Source organism: Schistocerca piceifrons, chromosome 4, assembly GCF_021461385.2.
Source record: "Schistocerca piceifrons isolate TAMUIC-IGC-003096 chromosome 4, iqSchPice1.1, whole genome shotgun sequence".
Lineage (NCBI taxonomy): Eukaryota > Metazoa > Arthropoda > Insecta > Orthoptera > Acrididae > Schistocerca > Schistocerca piceifrons.
Window position 1 is genome coordinate 653,435,624 of NC_060141.1, and position 13,862 is coordinate 653,449,485.

Below are 13,862 nucleotides of genomic sequence, written 5' to 3' on the forward strand. Positions count from 1 at the left end.
CACTGTCAGTGGAGTGATCCTACAGTTATTATTTTATCCTTGTGTAAGTCATTTAATAATTGTAAAGTGTGTATCTTGGTTGCACACTGATGAAATGATGAGTCTTTCTGCGCAGAGTACAGAATTTATGTTTCGTAACTTTAAAATGTCTTGGGTTAATACTTACTTCTTTTGTTCGCCATTTGTAGTTTGACTTTTTTCGTGCACATCAAACACGTAACTACCTTTACTTCAGGAATATTGTTTGGCAGTCCATTAAGATTTCTTAATTTCTGGTGATTTTTTATTATAGTTGGTGATGTATTTTATGATTTAATATTTTGTACTTGTCACCTGTTTTAAGGAGCAACTGCAGCTCAAAACGTATTTCTACGATTCTGAAACTAAATCGTGCAACGACTATTCTTGGTTTCAATTGAATTCGAGCTTTGTGTTTAAATGAAAGTATATGTCATTAGTATTGCTATGTGCGGCAGGAATGTGTGTGTGTGACGGTAAATATTCTTTAATTAAGAGGTGGATTCGATTTGTTAATAACTTTTTAAAAGAGAATGAATGTGGATAGCGAAGTAAGCTATTAGGGTGAGAGTGACAATGAGTTAGTCAAGATATGTAAATCTGTAAGATTATCTAGGTCCGAACGCGGAAAATCTCGAAAGAATAACGATTGTAAAGTTTTATAAAGAGAATGAATAAGATTTGTAAACTCGTGCATCCCATTTTATGCTGTATTGCCGAATAAAATTTTCAAACCGTTTATGTTCGCTTTTGAACGAGCGGAAGTGTCGGTTTTCACGATATATGAATGGCGTATTAAGATGTTTCCGCAGCAAAGAACCTTATTACACAATGTCAAGTCTCAGTGCAACTAATTGTGCATAACATTTTTCCCAGAGATAGAAGCCTACTGCTGGAGTGGCATGTATCATGTTGTTGTTGTTGTTGTTGTTGTGGTCTTCAGTACAGAGACTGGTTTGATGCCGCTCTCCATGCTACTCTATCCTTTGCAGGCCTCTTCATCTCCGAATAACTACTACAACCTATATCCTTCTGAATCTGCTTATTGTATTCATCTCTTTCGTCTCCCTCTACAGGTTTTTACCCTCCACGCTTCCTTCCAATACTAAATTGGCGATCCCTTGATGCCTCACAATAAGTCCTACCAACCGATCCCTTCTTCTAGTCAAGTTGTGGTACAAATTCCTCTTATCCCCAATTCTGTTCACTACCTCCTCATTAGTTATGTGATCTACCCATCTAATCTTTAGCATTCTTCTGTAGCACTACATTCCGAAAGCTTCTATTCTCTTCTTGTCTAAACCATTTATCGTCCATGTTTCACTTCCACATATGACTGCACCCCATACGAATGCTTTCAGAAAAGACTTCCTAACATTTAAATATATTCTTGATGTTAACAAATTTCTCTCCATCAGAAACGCTTTCCTTGCCATTGCCACTCTACATTTTGTATTCTCTCTACTTCGACGATCATCATTTTTTTGCTCCCCAAATAGCAAAACTTATCTAATACTTCATTTCCTAATCTAATCCCCTCAGCTTCACCTGGTTTAATTCGAATACATTCCACTATCGTCGTTTTGCTTTCGTTGATGTTCATCTTATATCCTCGTTTCAAGACACTGTCCATTCCGTTCAACTGCTCTTCCGTCTCTGGCAGAATTAAAATGTCATCAGGAAACAGCAAAGTTTTTATTTCTTCTCCATGGATTTTAATCCCTGCTCCAAATTTTTCTTTTGTTTCCTTTACTGCTTGCTCAATATACAGATTGAATAACGTCGGGGACAGGCTACAACCCTGTCTCACTCACTTCCCAACCACTGCTTCCCTTTCATGCCCGTCGACGCTTATAACTGCTATATGGTTTCTGTACAAATTGTAAATAGCCTTTCGCTCCCTCTATTTGTCCCCTACCACCTTCAGAATGTGAAAGAGAATATTTCAGTCAACATTGTCAACAGCTTCCTCTAAGTCTACAAACTCTAGAAATATAAGTTTCCCTTTCCTTAATCTATCTTCTAAGATAAGTCGTGGGGTGACCTTCACCGAGGTCACCTTCCACCAGTTTTTCCATTAGTGTTAGTATCTTGCAGCCCTGATTTATTAAACTGATAGTTCGGTAATTTTCACATCTGTCATCACCTGCTTTCTTTGGGAGTGGAATTATCATGTGAAAAAAGACGGCAATGGGATAAGCAGCCATGCCTCTAATAAAAATATGGACTGGAAATTGCTTCAATTGTGATGAACAGCCGGCCGCTGTGACCGAGCTGTTCTAGGCGCCTCAGTCCGAGACCACGCTGCTGCTACGGTTGCCGGTTCGAATCCTGCCTCGGGCATGGATGTATGTGATGTCCTTAGGTTAGTTAGGTTTAATTAATTCTAAGTCTAGGGGACTGATGACCTCAGATGTTAAGTCCCACATTGCTTAGAGCCATTTGAACCATTTGAATTATATTCTTTTTGAAGTCTGAGTGTATTTCGCCTATCTCATACATCTTGCTCACCAGATGGAAGAGTTTTGTCATGGCTGGCTCTCCCAAGGGTATCAGTAATGGAATGTTGTCTACTCCCGTGGCCGTTTCTTGACATAGGTTTTTCAGTGTTCTGTCAAATTCTTCACGCAGTATAGTATCTCCAATTTCATTTGCATCTACGTCGTCTTGTATTTCCATAATATTGCCCTCAAGTACTTCGTCCTTATATAGACCATCTATATACGCCTTCCACCTTTCTGCTTTCACTTCATTCCTTAGAACTGGTTTTCCATCCGAGCTCTTGATATTCAAACAGCTGTTCCTCTTTTCTCCAAAGGTCTCTTTAATTTTCCTGTAGGCAGCATTTATCTTACTCCTAATGATACATGCCTCTACATCCTTAAATTTGTCCCCTAGACATCCATGCGTAGATATTTTGCACTTCCTGTCGATCTAATTTTTGAGACGTTTGTGTTCCTTTTCACTTGCTTCTTTTACTGCATTTTTATATTTTCTCTTTCCATCACATAAATTCAGTATCTCTTCTGCTACCCAAGGATTTCTACTAGCCCTCATCTTTTTACCTACTTGATCCTCTGCTGCCTTCACTATTTCATCTCTCACAGCTACCAATTCTTCTTCTACTGTATTTCTTTCGCCGTTCTTGTCAATCGATCTTAATGCTCCCTCCGAAACTCTTTACAATCTATGGTTCTTTCAGTTTATCCAGATCCCATCGCCTTAAATTCCCACCTTTTTGCAGTTTCTTCAATTTTAATCTACAGTTCATAACCAATATATTGTGGTTAGAGCCCACATCTGCCCCTGGAAATGTCTTACAATTTATAACCTGGTTCCTAAATCTCTGTCTTACAATTATACGAGGGTAAACCCAAAAGTAAAGTCTCAAATTTTTTATATGTACATAGACCTGTTTATTTCTAAAATGGTTGACATCAGTTTACATCTTGAACATTTAGTTATTTTTCGACAGAATCACCGTTACTGTCGATGCATTTTTGTAGACGCTTTGGCGATTTTTGTATGCCCATGTCATACCAGCTCGCCAGCTGTTCAGAAAATTATGAACCTCTTCTTTCACCTCGTCGTCTGAGCTGAATCGCTTTCCGGCCAAATGTTCTTTTAACCTAGGGCGCCAAGTCAGAACTATAGGGTGGAGGGGTGATTATGTTCCACTGAAACTGTTGCAGGAGAGCAACGGTTTGTCGAGCGATGTGTGGGCGAGCGTTGTCATGGAGAATGGGTACGCTATTGCTCGACATTCCTCTTCTCCGGTTCTGAATCGCCCGTTTGAGTTTTTTCATAGTCTCACAGTACTTGTCAGCGTTAATTGTGGTCCCAGTGGGCATAAAGGTGACCAACAATACCCCTTTCCGATGCCAAAAAAAGGTTGTCATGACTTTACCAGCAGACTGTGTTTGTTTGAATTTCCACGGCTTTGGCGGAGAAGGATTTCTGACATCTATGCACGACTCACCATACACTTCCGTCAATTGGCGATGGATTTCAATCGGCGCAGTGCCCTTTGCGTTCAAAAATCGAATAACTGCGCGCAATTCGCACTTGGCGGCAACATCCAGCGGGAGCTCCGTTCTCAACGGCTGCCAAGCCAAAAACACTGAGCGCCTCAGCGCGGCGTGTGCATGTTTACATACAGCGTGTGAAGCACTCTTCATAACAGTGTGACCAACTGCCACACGAACAGACTTCTGTACTTATAAGAAAATAGGAGACCTTACTTTTGTCATTACCCTAGTATAATCTACCATATAGGTCATTTTAACATCCCCATTAGACTCTCAAAGGTACAGCCATAAGTTCACTTGAAGAATTACCGACTCTTGGCCACTCTTGAATTATGTTAAGTTCTGAGACGAGTTAAGACATTTTCTGGCATGGCCTTACCATTGTACATCATTGATGAAAATAAACCATTTCCATGTACTGAATGAAGAGTAACTAATATTCTTTGAAAGATAATAACTACATCAAGATTGTTCAAATTGTGGCTTTGTGGCTATTATAGAATTTTAATTATTTGATTAGACGTATTTTTAGAAGTTTTGAAAGTCAGATAAGAAGTGGTCAGATTACTTGTGAAATAATCCTGTGGTACACTACCGATGAAAATTATTACTTCGAAGTGCCCTGAGCATTTAAATTAATATGCCCATTTAATATTATGATACATCGTACTGTTTGGAAGCAAATCCATTAATAATGGGCATAGTCTATTCATAAATAACTCAATGTCACCAGATTGTATTACTGTGAACTTCAAATGAATTCTTTCTATTTCTACAGTGACAATCACCGCAAAAAGTAATTGCGTCAGTCCTTCATATGAGATACTTGTAATACTTCCCAATACAAATGTGCAAGTCGGGCGTCGGCTTCACTCCTCTGAGTAGTTTGTACTCCCTTAATAACTATACATTCTGGAATGAGATTTTCACTCTGCAGCGGAGTGTGCGCTGATATGAAACTTCCTGGCAGATTAAAACTGTGTGCCCGACCGAGATTCGAACTCGCAAAGGTCCCGAGTTCGAGTCTCGGTCGGGCACACAGTTTTAATCTGTCAGGAAGTTTCAACTATACATTCTACCTGAATAACCACAAATTCTAACGTAAGGTAGGTAAAGCGAAACGAATCAAAACAACACAACTGCACCTGAATGCTAAACAAACGTGTCACAGGCAAACCCTCGCCTCCCCCCCCCCCCCCCCCCCCGTTACATCGCATGTGGTTCGTCAGCTTGCTTGAGCATCCCGAAAGATCAGTGATTTATCGCTGCGATCTACAACTTGCCCACACTCGTGCAGTATACGGGCAGATTGGACAAGCTGCGAGGAACAGCTGCCAGGCTGTGGGGCCACTTACAGCCGGTGCCCGGCAGCGGCCGCCGTCCGGCCAGCCGCACCGGCAAGTGCTGGAGCCCCGCCCTCCGGCGTGCAGTCCACAGTCAAGCGGCGAGGCGGCCTCCTTTGCCGCAGGAGCGGCGGCCCGCTATTTGCGATATCGATTGGCCGCGAGCCGCGGCGCCGGCCACGCACTCCCAGTGGCTCTGCCCTGCCCCCCTCTGTCCTCCGCCACCACCCTCTCTCTCTCTCCAACGCTCTCAGCAACACTTTCCCGCCGGCCGTGATTGATGAAGGCGCAGCCAGCCACGGCAGCACACCCCCCCCCCCCTCCACCCCCTCCCCTCCTCCGGCATTCTTTTTTCCACCTGCTGCTTCTGCGGATTTCCGGAAGCATTGCCCGCCTGTTATTAACCAAGATCCTACTGCTCCAGCATCCTGATTTACCAGTTGCTTTCCCAATTCGCCTCGGTTTCCCTGCACAACAAAGGGAATTGTCATCAGTACCGCCTGATGTTTTTTCTACGAGCAGAAGTCTAAAACAAGTGGCTCAACATTTTTTTTCTTATTTTGTCTGTTTTCAACATAATCACGCTGCTTTCTAACGCTATTAGACAATTCCTCCAATACTCCCAGAAAAAGTTTTCCGGTTCTGCAGCAAACAACGTAAACACTACTTCCTTTGTCTCTTCTTCGGAAGCGAATCGGCTGCCTGATAAACGTTCATTATGGGAACCATGAAATTGGATATCCGACGGGGTTAGGTCTGGACAGTACGCAGGATGAATCAGTATCTCAAAATGCATGTTTAGAAGCCTACTTGTGTCATCCATAGAGCATACACAAACTCCTTCTGTTGACGCTGTCCTCAAAATGTATCTCTAGAACCTTACCTTTGTCTATCCGTACCTAAAACAAAAACGTTCCAAAACTCCTTCTCTGTAGGTGCTGACTGCCTCTTTCAGGGTTAGTAAAAGGTGATCTTGGTTTTGAGAATGCCTGGTACCTATAACATTCCCCGTAGCTGCAAGACGTCATGCATTGGACAAATTTGTCATATCGTGGAGGACAGGTGCGTGGAACATCAGCGACACACAAATGTTCGCAGCTCGACTAATCTGCTAAACATTGACACAGCATGTAAGTTAGCGAAGCATGGGATACAGTACTCACCATGTTCAAATAACAGATCCAAAACACGAACTGTTGGTCGTGCAAGGGATGACCATGCGGTGGGCGCACAAATATTTGGATGACAGCGGTGACGACGGGCACACGCCAGAGCTGACATATCTGCAGGCGGCTCACGATAGAGGGCATTGGGGCGGCCGACAGCAACGTAGAGTACGTTCGACAACCTTCGCGCGAGCGTCAAAGCTAGGTTCGTCGTCCGATAGGTGGCTTAGCTGTCTCTCTCGCTACCGATCAGGATATCTACGCTGTAGATCCCCGTATTTGGCGCTTTCCCGCCTGCCCGGTTCCTTATTAGACCGGCGTAAATCGGAGGCTACAGTCACAGCCTCAGTGGTCCGTTCCCCACACCTGAAGATATTGGTCAGATGCGCCGACGAAATATTGTGAAAATTTGACAACAAAATCCGACGTGTCGCCCGAGACCACATCCTCAACTATTAATGTGGTTGGGCTGATCTGTCAAATTACAATCGCGACCTTGCTACCAGCGAGCGATGAACGAAATTGACGAACTGTGAAGTTTCTTGGACGGTGTTGACGCATGGCTTGAGTAGTAGCGTGTATGTAGAGCTGCCGACCACGGCTGGACAGGCAAAACGCACGCATGCCATAGTCCCGCCCCCGTTTTCAGGCAGCTGCTGCAGTCTCCGCTGCACTGGCCGCCGATAGTCGCGAAGTGTCGTATTTCCAGGCGGGGCGCCCTTCGTGCTTTCCTCACATTTGCGCGCGTACCTGTTACCTACAGTGTTCTAGAACGCCCTAGTGAGCAGCAGAATAAACCATACGCAAATAAGCTGGTGTGAGACGTAATGATGTTCTACATTAGTGTGCAGAACGTAACGACGAAAGTAGCTTTCGCATGACGTGGCACTTCCAGGAGAAACATTACAGTAGAGAAGGTAACTGAAAAGAGTACGCACTGAGTCGAACAGAGACGTCATGTTTATTCAGCTATACCGCGATTCATGATAGTCCCCTGGACAAATAGGTGTGTTCGCGCGGCTCCTCCCGTCGGAGGTTCGAATCCTCCCTCGGGCATGGGTGTATGTGTTGTCCTTAGCGTAAGTTAGTTTAAGTTAGATTAAGTAGTGAGTAAGCCGAGGGACCGATGACATCAGCAATTTGGTCCCATAGTCCTTGCCACAAGGTTTCAAATGGATGTCATGTTATTAATACTGTGTGTGACCACTACGGATGTAAATACGTACTCTGTAACGTGCTCTCTGCCATGGGTGCGTGGGCGTACCGATCTCCAAATCTTCGAACACAGAACGCTCACCAGTCATTGTCATTGTTAGACGGTACTCCTTCCACGAGTGCGTCTTATCAAGGGGTGTGTTCTAGTCACTCTCCAGTTTCACGAATGACAATCGCACCGAAAAGCCGCAGGTGGAGGAGCTCCCGGAACGAGAGGACATTCGGTGAATGGACTAGCCTGCCTATTCGAATGACTTAAATCCCACAGAGCGTGTGTGGAAAGCGTTTGGAAGACGTAATGCAGCACTTCCCCATGCAACAATGACCATCTAATGACTGTCTGTCAAGAGCGCTGGGGAAGGGACTAAACGCCCTGCCACAAGAAATGGCTGGTTCAAATGGCTCTGAGCACTATGCGACTTAACTTCTGAGGTCATCAGTCGCGTAGAACTTAGAACTCATTAAACCTGACTAACCTAAGGACATCACACACATCCATGGCCGAGGCGGGATTCGAACCTGCGACCGTAGCGGTCGCTCGGCTCCAGACTGTAGCGCCCAGAACCGCACGGCCACTCCGGCCGGCCTGCCACAGGAACTCCTACCAACCTTGTAACCAGCATGGGAGCACGTTGTAAAGTGTCCACTGCCGTTCGTTGTGACTATACACCCTATTAAGAATCATGTTCCGCCTATTGTAATGTCCTGGAAACCATCCTAAATCGCGGTGGCTTCAATGTAATTATTCTTTTTGAGTAATAGATTTCACTTCTCTGTTCGTCTCATTGCGTATTTCTTTCACTTGTCTTCTGTGCTGTACTTTAGCGCTTATTTCTATGAATGGTCGAAATTTTAAGCTGTCTTACTTGGCAATGATACATCATGTGCAAATTACTTTCGTCTTAAGTTTTGCACGTCAGTGTATATACGGGACTCATATGTTTCGATGAGATTGCCGTCTATCTATTTGTCACATGTCCTCCTCGGTGCTGTAATATTTGTTCCATCAGTGCAGATTATTTACCTAAGATTACCTTTACGCAGTTTCGTCAGACTGTATCATGTGGTCATGATAATGGAAGTAAATCTTAAGGAAACCCAAGACGGTTCCATAGGATTCGCCTATCTGTAATGAGCTTTCGACAGTATAAAATGCTGCACGATGTTTGTAATCCTCAAAACAAACAGTATAAGCTGTAGGGAAACCATGAAATATACCTTATGTACAGGAACCACGAGTGAACAATAAGGATAGAAGACCAAGAGAGGAGGCCTCGGACTGAAATTGCCATAAATCAGAACAGCAATTTTCACTGTACGTCGATATTTGGTTCTGACATCCTTGTCCTTGAATGGATAAACAGCCTACTAAACACAGATCCAAGGAAAGACGAAAGCATTAATCTTCGCGAGAAAGGAAATTGGCCGCAAATTTTTCCAAATTGGGTTCACGTAGTAAAAAAAAAAAATGGTTCAAATGGCTCTGAGCACTATGGGACTCAACTTCTGAGGTCATTAGTCCCCTAGAACTTAGAACTAGGTAAACCTAAGTAACCTAAGGACATCACAAACATCCATGCCCGAGGCAGGATTCGAACCTGCGACCGTAGCGGTCTTGCGACCACGTAGTAGACGAAATGGATAAATTCTGCTACCTTGTAAGAAAATAACGCCTGACTGACGGAGAAATGAGAATATAAGAAGCAGGGAAACAGGCAGTACCTCGCCAAATGGAATCTAATAACGCCAAACACTGCCTTGAATAGCGAAAATATTTCTGAGAATGTGCACCTGTACAGCAGTGGGCAGTATCGCCAATGAAAGGAATTTTTAGAAAACGCTAAAAAAAGAAGCTATAAGATGAAGGGGCATGTGTTCAGACACCGGAGTATAAGTTATACGGTCTTAGAAGATAGAATTTTGGGGTGAAGGCAGATATTGTAACGCAAACGTCGTGCAAACGTCGTGCATTTGTGTTTCTAGGAGACGGACAGTATACCTGGCTAAAGACAGGTATTAACATATATACAAAATACATCCAAATGTTTTTAGCATTATCCTACTTTATCTTAAAAATCATCATTTATGTTTACCCTTAATGACCGTTGTGACCCAAATACGTCGGACACTCCTCCCCACTCATTCCTTTTGGTCCCTCACCACCTGACCCCCCCCCCCCCCTTTCCCATTCTCCATCATCATCACATGAGTCACGGCATTCGTGCTCTATAATTGGGTCGATTACCAGTGGCACCACTACTGGGGTAAGAATAGCAGAGCAAGCAACGAATAGCTTTAGTACTCCACACAGCGTACTCCTACCACACCGAAGATCGTAATGTTTACTGTGTCACGCGCCAGTGGACGTGCAGCTAGAGGCTCCTCGTATGACTTGCTGAGACTTGTCGCCGTCAGTGACATACCAGATGCTGTAGTGATGAATGGCGTTAAAAACAGAGGGCATACATAATAGAAATTATTCGAGAATATTCCCCCTTTTTAGCGATGTGCAGTCTGATCAAAATTATACAGCGGCCTGTTAGCGGACATTAATATGAGATCTGTCTACCGGGTGAAGCAAATGCTGCATTTATAAAGAAAAATCATGACTGACAAGTTTGAGACATGAATGTGGGATTTTCGATGCGCTGTTTTTTTTCGGAGATATCGTTGCGTAATACCCTCAGGAACCAACAGTGACATTTCAGTACTAGTTAACATGGTTCATCTTCTACATACAAGGAAATGGAGGTGAAATACTGTGAGTACAGCAGCATTTGCACCATGTGAAAGGGTGAGGCGAAGACTGTGTTTTACCCCCACAACATTTTGAAGGTACAGCAAAACTGTACAAAAAAAGGAAAAGATAAAGATTGCCATATACCACACTTGTGAATGCTTCCTCTCGACTACTGCTGTACGGTACAGGATCACAACCAGGTAGCACTGATGGATGACATTGACAAAAAAATAGTTCAAAGAAGGGTTAATGATTTTTGCATTACTGCGAAATGGATAAGAGAGTGCGAGGGGTGAAGCATCCTAAGAATTTTTATGTAACTTACAGACTAATCGTTGAAGATATTTCAAAAAATATGACATTATTAATATTCTATCACCATGACACATGTGCTCCATAGCAAGACGTGTATGGTAACCTTTTTTTCATCTGTACTTTTTTATACACATAATACTGACTCTGCAGTAGTGCACTGCACACAGCCGGGGATATGTGACTGTGACAGATTATCTGGACATATCTGGGCACTTGGACGTCACAGCATGTGCACAGGAGACAGGCCAATATTGCTACTTTCCAAACATTCATCAACAGCAACAGCAGGTTGTGGGGGCCTGTAGGATACGTCAGAAACCAAAGCTATATATAGTAGCTGTCATACTGAATCACATTCCATACTACCCACAAAACTCCTCCAAACGATGTCTATTGATGTGACAGGCTCGCTACGTCTACCTAGAGATGGAGTGAGGTATTTACTTGCATTACTTGATTATTTTTTAAAATATATCAGGTTCTCTGCAACCAAAACATTTACTTCCACACATATGATAAAGAGAACAGCCAGTAATTGTATATACCTCATATGGGGAAACCTAATGATGTCCTTTCAGGTAACGCTTCCAACTATGGAAATCGTTCCTTAAAGAACAAGGGATCAAACACCATTTTAACATCATGCTTTCACTTGGAATCGAACCCAGTTGAAAGAATACTCACGGAATTTCACAGGTTTGTTTGTATACATGCCGTGAATCATCAGACTAAGTGATCGAAACATGCTGAACCATTTGAACAAATAATAAAGAACCTTAACACTCTTCTAATGCATACACTCATGGTAAACGGCTGCTTAAAGCTGAAGAGCCTAGTGAACGCATAAATCCACTTCCTAGTATTCTAGGAACCTTGGATTCTTGACAAGAAAAAAATAAGGCAAAAGACAGTATCACTGACAAAAAGTGTTCATCTGAGGGAAATCCATTATGAAAAAATCTAGCAAAACCAAAAGAATTTCAGGTAGGTGAAAAGATTTTCTCAAGGACGCATCCAAAGTCATCTCTGTTGAAAAGAAAAAACTGTAAAGGGCAATGGCTGTGCCGTTGACATAGTTAAGACACCACCCCCAGAAGTTATCTTCTAGCTTATCTAGCATCGAATAAAGTCAAAGGGCTTCATGCACAGAGAGGTTTGAAAAAAATATGTACATTGAGAATGACAGTTTTTTCATACATTTGCTCAACTACCATTTAGATATGTAAGTTTTTATCTTGTAATAGATTTATTTGTGTTTAAAATACTTAGACGAAATTTCTACTGCACAAGTTCCAGAAAGGAATGCCACTATGTAAATAATGTAAAGTAATAAGTTAGTGTTAGTATGTATTATATAAATTGTTATTTTTTATAATCACAGTTGAGATTCTAGCATGATGAGGGAATCACGCTAAATGTTTCTCTTACCAGCTATGGAGTGTAAGTTGTAGTGGTAATACAACAAAGAAATGATAAATAAAATTAATCAATGTGTTTGGTGTACACATAAAAGTGCAATTAATAGCTCTGAATTGTAGTCTTAAATGATGTCTTTGGGTATTACTAGGCGATGGTTCTGTACCACATAGTAGTAAGCCCAGAGATCTGAATCATCCACTATGCTGTTGCCGTTCGCATATATGACAAAGGTTTAGTTAGTTCAAGCATCTTCTATATCTCTGGATGTCCGCTTTTTGACATTTATTTTCCTTATTGTTTCAGTAGAATAATATACGCAAGGATTCGTTGTTTCGAGGCAGGAACAACGATTTCCTTACTCTTCAATTTATATGTAAATGATATGGGAAATTGTGTGCATAGTTGTACAGTACAAGCCGAAGACCCACTCAAACGATCACATAAATCACTAGACGGGAGATCATTTCTTCATTACGTACCGTGACAATACTGTAAACAATCAAGTTGTTATCTATACAATATATGTGGTACATGTGGAGCCAAATTGAACAGTGCTTGTGTTCAAACCCGAGGTAAACGCAAGACAAATACTATCATAGACGCCACGCAGAGCTGACAATGTTTGTGTTTACTAAACTGAACGCTCAAAACATTACTGAAATCCATGGTAGCAAACCAATACGGAGGGCGAACCTTGTATTCAGTCACTGAACTGTAATTTTCAACTTAATTCATCTAGACCTGTTGTACGATATATCTGTGTAAAGACACCAGTGAAAGGCTGAAAACTGAGAAGAGCTGGAAGAACTGCTAACACAAATATGCACACGCTAGTTTTCTGTAGAGTGCAGAAACGACTGCAGCCACAATGATTGACGCATGCATAGTGCTGGCGGTTTTGCGCGTAATTTTAGAGATGGTATGCTACGCGTGAACACCAGTTGTGCCCTACAAGAATACTAATGCATTGCTTGCTGTGGACGCACGCCAATACTCATCTGTGATACATATTACCGAGTATAAACAGTGCAATTAGTTCAGACTGACAAACGAAGTAAGTGGGTCAATGAAATGTAAACAGGCCCACCAAAGAACAAAGTTAAAATATAGCCCCATGATGAAAACGAATCTGTCTGTGCAGATAAAACGTATATACCGTTAACGAATTTATTTGTAATTTATGTTATATAGTTATCTCTGTATTAACGAAATTCTATTCAAGGAACAGGTAAAGTGAGCTCTGTATCATACACCACTAATAGAACTGTGCAGCTGTTTTATGTACCCTTATCTGATGAACTGCACGGCATCTTCTTGGAAGATCTGTACTAACACTTCAGACTGTCTACCAAACCACCAGTCTACTCATCCGAGCTCTTCCTTGCCTTCAAAGAGTCCAGGCATCCATCACATCTTCATCTACATCCATACTCCGCAAGCCACCTGACAGTGTGTGGCGGAGGGTACTTTGAGTACCTCTATCGGTCCTCCCTTCTATTCCAGTCTCGTATTGTTCGTGGAAAGAAGGATTGTCGGTATGCCTCTGTGTGGGCTCTAATCTCTCTGATTTTATCCTCATGGTCTCTTTGCGAGATATACGTAGGAGGGAGCAATATAC